This window comes from Wasmannia auropunctata, unplaced genomic scaffold (genome assembly GCF_000956235.1).
Source record: "Wasmannia auropunctata unplaced genomic scaffold, wasmannia.A_1.0 LD336106.1, whole genome shotgun sequence".
Taxonomy (NCBI): Eukaryota; Metazoa; Arthropoda; class Insecta; order Hymenoptera; family Formicidae; genus Wasmannia; species Wasmannia auropunctata.
This window is the reverse complement of record NW_012026784.1, coordinates 637,711-649,910: the sequence shown is the minus strand read 5'-3', so window position 1 is coordinate 649,910 and position 12,200 is coordinate 637,711. Positions and strand designations below refer to the sequence as shown.

The 12,200-nt window shown below is 44.9% G+C and overlaps 1 protein-coding gene across 3 annotated transcripts in view; it reads left to right on the top strand.

The window, feature by feature from the left end:
- Window positions 1–3,595: 3,595 nt before the first annotated feature.
- Window positions 3,596–12,200, top strand: part of LOC105450889 (talin-1) — a 42,805-nt gene continuing 34,200 nt past the window's right edge. For all 3 annotated transcript variants that reach the window (XM_011691023.1, XM_011690996.1, XM_011691030.1), the window contains exon 1: window positions 3,596–3,721. The gene's annotated coding sequence lies outside the window, so the exon portion shown is untranslated. The remainder of the gene's footprint in view (window positions 3,722–12,200) is intronic.

The following is a 12,200-nucleotide window of genomic DNA, read 5'->3' as shown; positions in this document are numbered from 1 at the left end:
CCCCCCCCCCCCGTAAACGGATGAAAATTGGATTACAAAACGTGACTCTGGCGATCGTCCAGCTTCAATCTCCACGGTCGTAGCTTTCCTGGCAGCGAGATCCCCGCGATAAAGGAAATTTATTGCGCATCCTGTATACAGATATGTGTGTCACGCATATCGTTTTATACGTGAGTGCTCCCTTGTCCTATTTTAGCTTCCGGTGTTTTGATTCTCGGAAAATTGAGATGTCCAATGTTCCTTGGAATATTCGAACTACGCTCTAACTAATCTAATCCGACTAGTAACTAAGTTCCCAAAATGAGAGCGCGTTTAAAATGTTCAAAATTATTACATTATATTTTATATATTTTACCAGCTATTTATTCCATATTATTTATTCCGCTAATATTATATTATATTTTTATTTTAATTTACTCCGACTTTGACAACATTCCAAATAATCGATGAATTAATACAATCAATGGAATTGCTCGCAGTAACATATTTCTAGCTATACAATTCCCTAATTAAGATTAATTTCTGCGTGCAGAACAAAAATATAAAAATCAAAAGTTAATTAAGTAAATTAAGTTGGAATAAAAAATAAAAAGTTGACAACCCGTTCTACTAACGAAATATCGGCTATCTATTAACGAAATAGCGGATATTCCCAGCTGGCACGCATACAAAAGAACCGTAATCAGCGGATGTCAATTTAAATTATCTTTTAAACACGATATTTAAAAGATATCTTAATCTTTAAGACGTCTTATGATTTTGGACATGCATGCTGTCTGGATTCCTTGATAAAAGTAAAATATTAAAATGCCAATTAAAATGTTCTGGTCGAATTTACACATAAGTAAAATATTCTTTTCGGGGATATCTCTGATAAAATAAAACAGCCGAGCGAACGCAAAACACCTACTTGCGGCCGGTCAGGTGCACAGAAGAATCGAAAGGGGCGCCCACGCGAGAGGGAAACGACATATCGAAAGGGGCGAGCCAGGCCTTGTTTCGACGCCGACGCGACAGGAACGCGAGGAATGCGCGAGCGGGCGAATTACGTTAACGTGGGCCGCGTAAGCGTAACGAGCCGCCGCGCCGCCGTTGCATTCTTTTCGCCTTTTTTAGCGTCCGGACTCTTCCGACGACGACGCGCGTCACGTACCGTTGCCGCATCATTACGTCGTACGTCACCCGCGGCCGCCCTTATCATTAGCGATGGCGCGGCCCCGCGTCCGATGCGTGCCTCCGGCTTCGCTCTCGCGCATATACTTACAATTATAAGTATCTGTACATATCTCCTTTCGCGAAACGTTTCCGACGAATGCAAATGAAATCGCGCGGGAGCGCCCGAAGCGAGAACATGTTGAAGTAAACACGTGCTCACGCGCTCGCCTTGATTCGCCTTAATTCCCGCGAGAGAGACCAGCCAATTAGAAGACTATAGTCAATTAGAAGACTCAATCGATTTAACGAGAGAGAATTAAGATTGTTAATTTTGTAAAACGACTTATACTCTTTTTTTTTTGCTTCTGTTTTCTTTTGTAAACTGTTATATACCATTTAGCCACGCTTGTTTTTTTTTTAAGTAGCTACACGAAGAGTTTTTATGTCATGTTATTTACACGAAAATTACCGGAATATTATTTTCGATAAATCGGTTACGTCTATATTCGCGATACGCTATGGGAATGATAAGACAACTGCCCGAGGATAGTTTTCTATCCGCGAAATGAGAGAAGGAAATGCACGGCCACTTCCTCGAGATAATTGCCGAATGATAACGCGCGTCAGTTTGTCTCTTTGCATAACAGTGCTTTAAATAACAAAGCTGTGATAATTGCACAGCCAATCCTTCGGTCATTCGATAATAACGAAATTCGAGAATGAAACCGATTGCTCTAGAGATTCTAATCTCAGAAACAATAGAAAAAACAAGAGAGAGAGAGAGAGAGAGAGAGAGAGAGAAAATTATGAATTTGCGCCAATAAATGCAAACGTTAAGTTTGACATTTTGCCAAGCGTCAGCTTCCCGCGGAAAAATTCTCCCTCAGTTGCGCTTCGAACTATTTTTCTCTCTTCCTTTGCATCGCGTAAAACTATCCGAGGAATTTATTTTCGTCGACCTGACGATCGATGCACCAAATCGCGAAACTGCAAATCGTAAAGCCCGCTCGTACGTACGTGCGCGCATTTTCCAGCAGCCGCGAGCCGCCGCGCCGCGCCGAGGAAACGGCTTCGCGTGTCTCGTGCCCGCGATAAGATACGCGAGAGCACAGCCGTGTAGTAACACGATTACGTAGCGCACCACGTACTATACGGGAGAGAGCCTACGTCTCTCGCGTGTGCGCTCTTTCTCTTTCTCTCTCCCTGGAAGCAGGCCGGCATGACCAAATTTGGTGCGGTCTCGCTCTCCCGCTCCACGAACACTTGCCGGAGAGGAAGGCAGTTTGGCGTTTTTAACCCGCCGCACGTGCAGAGAGGACGGAGAAAAGCGCGCTCCGGACGGAATGCATTCACTAGGATGCTGCTGACCGCATCTAAGACGACCCGACATTTTTTATTCGCGCGATATGCCGCGGCCGTATATTAATAAGTAAGAATATTGCACCCGCGCGATCGACGTTTTATTTATCATGAGAGAGTGAGAGAGAGAAAGAGAATTTATATTTTAACTGTGAATGAAATGAACAAAAGAGGAATTCTACACAGAATTTGTCACGCATAAGGCTACCGCGGGGAGCTACGTAGCGAGATTGCGAAACGCTCGCGGCGCCGCGACGTAATCGTTATTTTTTGCGGAAGGACAACCGCCGCGGCCGTTGCGATTGTTTAACGCCGCCGCGCCGTTGCGTGGCGCGCGGACCAAAGACGCGACGATCCGTCTGTACGTCTTTATACTTAGAACAGTCCCGCTTTCCCGCGTTTATGGATTTTGGAGGCGGTATTTTTAGAGAGACGCGCGGTTTGTTTGGATCAGGTTATTTGCATCGGGGACCATAGCGCGTAGGGTTGTACGCATCGCGCGCGACGCCACCGCGTATCCGCGCGGAATCGACGATCGAGAGTTTGCCTCTGAACGCAACTCGCGTCATTTCATTCAGATTTATTTAAATTTACATTCTTTTTACGGAAGACAGGCATCATTAATCAGGCTCGATTCTTTCGAATTAACGAAGGGAACCTACTTTCCCGAGAAAACGTTCAAAAATGGGAAAAGTGAAATTATTAAAAAGCGTAACTTGCGAAATTAATTTAGAAGAATCATGCCATTTCCAAAACACGCGAAAAACTCCGGAAAAAAGACAATGTTCGAGATACCGCAAAGTATGTTATAGAACTTCCATTACAGAAATGCATCCGAAATCTCAATGAACGTTAGGAATGTCTAATCAACGCAGAGATTTCTTTACACGCTTAGGTTTTCTTTCAGCTCGTGTCGGAGTTACGCATCGCGTGCAGTCTTTTAACTACTTCAAATTTCCAACGAAGGAGCGTCAGGGAGCCAGCGAGCTCCCACCGCCCACGGCACGGTCGGCCCTGGTCCGCCACTGCTGTCGCCGCCGCGCCGCGGCCGCCGCCGCTGCCGCCACCGGACGACAGGAACGGCGGAACCGGGAACGGCGGAGTCGCGAGAGTGTTGTCGGACGTAGTGCCTGTGCGCCCTGAAGTGATAAATTGATTTCGTTCGACGGGAGACGGCACCGGCGCGCATCTATGGATATTCCTCGCGGTGAGTAGCGGCGCGACGCGCCCGGCCCCGAATTCGGCCGGCGTGCGATTAAAACGCGCGGCCACGCGGCCGCCGAATATTGATTTTTCCGTTCGCGTTTTCTCGACACGACGGAATGGGCGTGCTGCTGCTGCTGCTGCTGCTCGCCGCCGCAGCAGCCGCCGTCCATCCGTCGTCGTCGTCGTCGTCGTCCGGCCTCCTCGATACTCCCGCGTTCCGCGTATTTTATTCCGCGTCGCGGACACCCGTCCGCGCGATCTTCCCGTTCGCGACGGTTCTAGCCTCGCCCGGTCCCCCGACGCGGATCCGCCGTCAGATCGGATAAATAATCGCCGAGCGGAGCTAACCTCAAAGCGCGGCCTCTCGACGACGACGATGCTGTGCGCGCACGGTACAATACTGGGCGATCCAACGGGTGTCTCCCGAAATAGAGATGATTCACGAACGAGACGAGGGACGATTGACAGGTCGGTCCGCCAAATCGATTTAAACAAATCGCGGTGATATATGACGTGCGTGCGTGCGTGCGTGTGTGTGCGTTCGCGCGCGCGAGGGCCGCCTTCTTATTGATATTCACGCTCCAGCGGTTTTCGTTCGGTTAAATGCACGATGTGCCAAAACAATAGGTCCCCCGGAAAATCAATAGGTAGGCCTTGCGAGAGATTAAATAGGGAAACCCCGACGTCGTCCCGTTTTGCTGCTGCTACCGCCGCCGCCGCCGTCGCCGCCGCTGCTGGAGGCGGGACGTCCGGGACGTCGTCGCGGTGCCAGATCTCTCCTCGAATCGAGAGAGATTGTTTTCCCAATCCGCCCACGCGTCGCACGACCTCGCTTGTATATCTCGGCCTGGGTTTTTCGGATGCTCGATTTCACCGATTTCTCGCACGAGACAGATAAGATTCGTTAACGATCCACTTTTGGGACAGTAATTGCAGATAAAATTGTTCCGATCGGTCGTCTCCGAAGCTCCATCGATATTTAATCTTGATTAGACATTAAATTATTCCCGACGTTAATCTGGAATTTTTTAAAATAAGGTGACTGTAGCTCGCTAGATTTCTTTGTACTGTAATTGTGGTCATCAAGGACTCATTTCCTGTTTAGTAATTAATGATCTTTGAGCTTGCTCTTCCTTTACAGAAATCCAATTTAATATTGGCTAATTTAATGCTGGAAATTATTTACTTTGAGTATATTAAAAGTACAGTTATTTGATGCTTTTAATACTCAAAATAAGTAAAATTAATCATTATCTTCCAGTATTAAATTTCTATATAAAGATTATCCATGACTTTGCTTACATTTACGTAAAATATATAAAACTAATAATTGAGGATGAATGGATGATCGAAATTTAAAACAGATTGGTGAATTTCCAGAAACGAGGAGTCATTCGATTAGATTTGATAATTAGCGATGAATCACGTTATATGTAACCTTTTGTGGAGAATCCTGCGGTAAGATTTTCTTTTGCGAAATAAAGACAGTGGAGACCGGAAGGAATTCTCTTTGCATATACAATATACGTCTCGATTAAAACGTGAGCCTTTTCCGTTACATTCTCGTCGATTTCGCTAAAAACCAGTTTCTATTTCGACATATCAATTTTAATGCGACGATTCCGAGAGGGACTTTTTACCGTGTCGATTAATTTTTTCCCCACTCACACCGTGTATCTCTTAATAGCGCTAATGGTTTTCTGATTCTCGCGGCAACAATAGCCGTTAATTGTCATTATCGTTGTCGTGACATGACGCTTTTTCGATGGCTTTTTTTAGGCCGAGAATTTTTTAGCGATAGACGGTAAATGAATAATTTTATTTGCATTGTGTTCTCCCCGCCCTTAAACCGCTCGAAGTGCGACATAATTGGAAGCGGGGCCAATCGGAATGATAGCAGTCACAAACCCCAATTTACGGATTCATTATGCGTGACATACGAACATCCAATTATCCAAACACCGCATCTCTCCCCGTCAATGTGGAGCACGTTTTCGTGTCTTAATGGGGGGGAGTAGGGCTAATCAAAATTATACCTCCCGCAATCAGAGCGCTAACCAATCTATGATCGCGTCGAGAGAATTATTCCGAACGAATGTATAAACAGAATATTTACTTTAGCTTATAAACCAAGAAGGAACTTGGTTTTTCTTTCCTTTTCCTTGTTCACAAACATCCAGCTATTCTTTCTAACTTTCTGACGTTTAAAATCTATAAGCAACTAACAATAAGACATATAAATTTCACCGTGCGTATCATACTCGTATTTGTCACGTTATCCTATCACATTTTACACAGCCTTTCTGAACGAATATAAAGATAATCTGCAAAAGTATAAAAAAAATATCAATTAAGGAAGTGCAAATATGCATGCGTAGCTAAAGTACGCATATCAATGAGAACAATTTTAATTGCAATTCGTTTCGTAAGAAAAAAATTAAAAGACTTAACAAACAATGCGTGTCTTGATAACTAACTATATATATATAGACACTTGGCAATACGCGCGTGTCATTCGCCTAGAAATAGTAGACATACGAAACCGCATGATCCATCGAAATATGCTAATACGCGCAGACGGCAAGTTTTCTCATCAGCTCATGCAAAATTGTGCGGAACTTTACGTTACGTAAATTGCGAGCAAAGTATTATGCCTTATAAACTTCTTTTCTTTTTTTTTTTAATATGAAGTTGAAGTTATATTGGCCGTATAGAAATCAAAATTGACTCTTGAATGTACGATCGTTTACTAATAGTTACAAAATGCGACGGTAATATAATGAATATTTTAGCTAAATCGCTTTTACTATCGAACAAATCTTGCCTTGTGATTTTATTTTATCATGTACTTCAAAAACTTTGTTCGAAAAACTTCTTTAATATCCAATTCATTCAACTCGAAAACTATTAATATCTCGACATTTTAATTCAGGAAAATTCGATTCCACTTCGTTACTCGAAGAATCTAAAAATTCTACAATGAAAATCGGGGGTCTAAAGTTCTGGCGGGCCTTGTGTCTGTTTTGAGCGCTCGGCTACCAAACAATCATCTACGCGCGATGTAGTCATTGGCCTTTGTTTTATTAAAGTAGTGTGATGGCAGATTTCCATCGGTTTGTGGCGAGCGGGGCGAGGACAGAGATAAAGCGTGTCCGTCACCCGTGAATTCACGACGACGCCTCGGATTACGTGTTACCATTTACGACAAAGCACAGTAAAAACGGAAGGTACAGTTCCGGTATATGAGCCTCCGCGATATATTAATAGCTGAAGAGCGCGCGTACGTCCGGTGCGTGTGTACGTCGGCTCAAAATTAGTAGCGCCCGAACACGCATACGCGTTGTGTTTGTCGATGTGCGGCCTTTTCCTCGAAGATCGTAATGGAGCGCGAAGAAGACGACCGACTTATGCCACGCTCGCATAAGACGATGACGCATAGTCGCGCGAAACTCGTGGCGTCATCGCCACGAGAGAGAAAGAGAGAGAGAGAGAGGGAGAGATTATGCGTATGCACCCCGCGGATGCTGCACTCTGGAGCGCACACGTTGATAGCAGCCAGCCCGAAGGCCGCACATGTGCGCATACGCGGATCGTGAATGGATAGCATTAGATCACAATTGTGTCATTGATTTAAAAGGACGACTCAAATCATTCCTTGTTGGAAAATCGAGAAAATTGAGAAAACGGCAGATTCGCGGCATTACATAATAAGTTTCACAAATTTCCCTCGTGATTAAACGGCAACGTGAAATTTGTATTTACGTGCAAAAATCTTTTTTTTTTAATTATCTTCTCAATAGAAGTCACAGCTTTGGTCATAAGAATAAACCTCCATAAATTGACGTAGATCTTTAGCTAACGGAAAATAAAAAAAAAACGATTTTACTGAAAAGTAATATTTATTTTTATAACAGTTTTAATATTTTGTTAGTCCTTTTATTACTGTCTTTCCCTCAAAAATGCTATAAATTGAGGGTACTTTATACTTATGGCCAAGGCTGCATCTTTTTAATAATTAGAATTGTGTATGAAATCTCACAGGGAATTTCTTGGTTACTGCAGCGAGCTCCGCAGTATTGTTTCGCAATTTTTCGCTGATCCCCATCGATCCTGTCTTTTCCCGTTCGAATCCAGATGTAGCACGGATTGACGGGAGACAAAGCTGCGGTGGGCATCGACTGCCTCCGAGTGGATTCACTCTATAGGAAAGAGTATCTGCTATTTGTCCCGCGTTAGGGTTGCACTCCTTCAGCACGTACACCGCTGGCAGGCCCACTCGACGATGTTATTGAATTTCTTGGATGGTATATACAATGTTAGACGCGCGTTACTCGTTCTAGTTTTCCAGATATGGAAAACAGCATGGTCGAAGCTATTAATCGCCAATCGATCAAAAATATGTACTTTATCAATACCAACGCACACTTTTGCTAAAGGAAAAATTACGAGTGCGTGTTAGATCGCGTATTCGCGAAACGGTCCCGGGGCCTTGGCCCGTTTAACTCACAGCCGATATTCGCGAGTGCCAGCTTCCACGCCGTGACGATCGGTCGAATCTCTCGGCGGGGTCACGCGCCGTTCGTTAATCCCATCGATGCGCGCGTTACATGCGCGCTTTAGTATCGTTATTACCACCTGTCCTTCGATACATCTTACTTCTCGTTTCTTCCTCGGCGGATCGCTCATCGAGCCGAGGAGCCGGGGAGCCGTCCCATCCCCTCGTCCGTCCATCCGTCACATTTAATCCAAGACCACCCCTTGTTTGCGCGGTTTTCGGTTACAACGCGTCTAATGGATTATCCTTACATTCTGCCCTAAGACACCTTCCATCCCCGATGCCATCGGCTCGAATGGACGCGCACGCGCGAAACATAAAAATAACAGCGATTCCGATATTTACCGAACTTATTAGGAGATTTTACCGCGACCGGTCGTTGCGCGGACGAAGATCATTCGTCGGAGCGGGAGGGGGATATTGTAGCGGCCGATGCAGCCATTCCGCCCTTTTACGCGTGTCAACGTGTTTCCAGATAATATCCCAGATGAGACGCGAGACTGTCGAGAATAATCCGATACTTTGAGACACTTCAGAGCGCGATATATCTGCATTATTCGTATGAAAATGCGAATTTAAACTCGGGCTCGAAAATCCTTCGTCTATGCTTTGTTGCGTAATTTCGACAGAATTTGTCTTGCTATTTAAAACGCGAGAGATTTTTTTTAAATCGTGCATAAATTAACATTAGAAGTTGGTACTTTTAGTGTTAATTTATGCACGATTAAAAAAATTTCTTCCTAAATACTGTTTTTTACTTACTAAAAGGACCAAGCGAATATATTACTATGAAAACGAAGGAAAGAAGGAAGGAAGGAAATATTTTATTTATACATATAAAAGAAATATTTCATTTATATAAAGGATATTATAATTATTGAAAAGAAACAAAAATTTACTAGCTCCTATTTTTTATATAAAAAAATCTATCTAATATTAATCTAAAAAATAGAAACGGCCAATAATGATCACTCGATTCTAGTATTAAGCGCGGGGTCAAATTAATTTTGTAATAAATGTGAACTGTCGATGTCGTTTATATTTCCGAGGGTAAAAATTGTGAGTACTATTTAGAAAAGGGAACTGCCATTTAAATATTGTAGATTCTTCTACAGGACTTTTTGTCACATTGTAATTCAGGTCGCGTCACCTTTTGCGCGGCAAACCCCTTGTCGCGAACGTGCCAAGTCATTAGAGCAAACGAGGATCTTTTGCGAATCGATGCGCGCGCGCGAGGCGGGTACGATTCATTGGATTTACGACCGGTTATGATCCTCGCATAACCTACGTGTGCAACAACCCCATTACAGGATTATACGTTATGACTGACACAATGCGCGCTTTATTAGTTGCCTCTCTCTCTCTCTCTCTCTCTCTCTCGTGCCGTTTTTACGACTATCGAGGTATTTTATTGCGCATTATTCGCGGCGGCGTATCGCGCTAAATCATTTGTTAGCTAACGAACAAGCTGAAGGACACACCTCTCTCTTATATTTGAAAAAGAAATTTAACGTGTATTTTATTATTTGCACTCTTTGTAGTTCACTTCGAAGAGAGTTACATTTGCGCGAACTCATATTACCTCGCGTTTCGAATCCGCGCAATATACGGAGTTTACGCGGACTGCATTGATGAAATAATATTGCAGGTTTCGTTCCTCATGACGAGATCTTGATAAATATACGGTATCACATTTAATTACTTAAATTAATATTTATTTTAGCTGGAACAGCCGCCACTAATCTATATAGCTACGACAAGATGAAAAATATCGCTTTCGTCGATGGTCATGTTGACGCTTTTATAACATCTCCTCGAGACATTGTCACGCGCTCTATACAGTTTTGTACTTCGTAAAATTCGATGCATTGAATTTTACTGTACCGCTATCGCGGTTTGCGTTGTGCCGCGATGGGGTTAATGGATTAGTAGCGAGACGCGCGTAACTAAGAAAGTACATTTGAGGCAAGAAGTTCCCGGCGCGGACGAGATTAGGAGCGATACAATAAATTCGTAACAAGTCACAACTCAATTTCTGTTTGCCGTCCTTGTTATATCTCGTTCTCGTTGTCGTAATGCGATACCCATTCCGCCGCCGTCGTCGTCGTCGTCGTCGACGACGATGTAGTCGTATGTTCGTAACGCGTGTCATAATTTAAGACGACGACTGCATAACAAGCGCCCACTTGTTTGCATATCGTTCTCCCTGCGCGCACGGTAATTGATGCAATGGTTAATTTCGAACAAGCTCTCTCTCTTTCTCTCCCCCCCCTCTCCCTTTATTATACGCGGATGCCACTGCAAGAATTTCGAAGCGGCAAGTATCAAAACCACATGTGTCCGCGTCTCGACTTTAATAATTTGCCGCGAAGAAATTTCGTCTCTCGATACGGCTCGATTAATTAGCAGCAGTCGTCGCGTCGATCTCGGTGTCCGCCTCGGTGTCACGCCCGTAGATGCAATCAACGGCCGCCTAATCCCGGTATGCGGCCGCAATCGAGCGGCATTATCGCAGCGGCGCGATTCCGCCGCTACGAAATTATAGGGCACTGCCTGGTGCGCGCGATCGGTCGCAGGACGCTATGTCACGGTTATTGACAGGTCGTTGGCTGTTTCACAGTTTTGTCCGTTGCTGCAAGCGCGAACCAAAGCGGGAAAACGAATCATTCAACTCCGCGCGCTTACTTAGATCATTTACATCGGAATTATAAAAACATAAGCGTTATGTTTTAACTTAGGTCACATATTATCGAAATTAAATATCGGCGATATGCTGCATGGAGCAAATTTAGCAGATAAACATCCAGGCAATTTATTCATTAAGAAGCCTTATATCATTAATCAATTAGTGAATCAGTGAAAAAGTATTTTATATTTTTTTTTCACTCCGGATTTCTCTGACGCATTTCTGTAACACACTATCTGTCTTAAAAATAAAAAATAAAAATAAAAAAAAACACGATTTTTTACCGATGTCACCAGAGGATTTCTAAACAAGTGTAAAAGATCGTACACCGATTTATCTTCATACGGGACCTTTTAATTAAAGACGCAACGACTGAAAGCGTTGTTCAAGGCGCTCGAGATGTCAACAACGATCCATCTTGCCTGCCTTGCGGCGCGGGGACGTGATAAATTCCATCGGCGAATACGGCCCAGATAGACGACGGGTTTCGGGCCCACTTGACATGGCATGCCACACCCTCGAATCGTCGTCGCCGGAGACGAGTGACCTCGCCTTTCCCTCGCCACCCCCCCGAAGTCGAGAACGGATTCCAGTTTCCGCTTCTGATGCGCACCTAAACATCCCTCCTCCCCGCGCTCGTACGTCCGCGTCTACACCTATTCGCCCCCTTCCGCACAGAATGTCCGTATACGCACGGCGGTTAGGGGTAGCGCCGCGCCGGTGACGAGAGACAGGGGTGGCCTGTACGCGTGTGTGAAATAGAATCTCGAACTCTCATTGCGCGCGTATGTACGTGTATTACGTGTACCCCGAGAGGGGGAGGGGAGGGTAACGCTGTAGGACAGAGTAGGAGACGAACGGGGGGGTAAGTCGGGGAACGAGAGGGTGCATGCGGATGTGTGCGTGGGTACATGCAGCCAGCATCAGTGGAGCGTCTCGGCGTCGAAGGCGCCAAAGCGTCGCGGCGCCACCCTCGGCGCCCGCCATAACGCCGCCAGCACTCACCCCCTTTCTGACTTTATCTCTCTCTCTCTCCCTCTCCCTCTCGCGCTCTTCTCCTCCTCCTCCTCCTCCTCCTCCTCTTTCTCTACCTCCGTATCGCTCTGTCTCTCTGCTTTTCCATTCGTCTCTTTAGGGCGTCTCGCTTCCTCCGTCTTCGTTCTAACAGTAACTTCTCTTCCTTCATTTTTCCGCCACCGACGAACCCGAAATTTGCGAAAATCTTCGAGGCGCCATCCT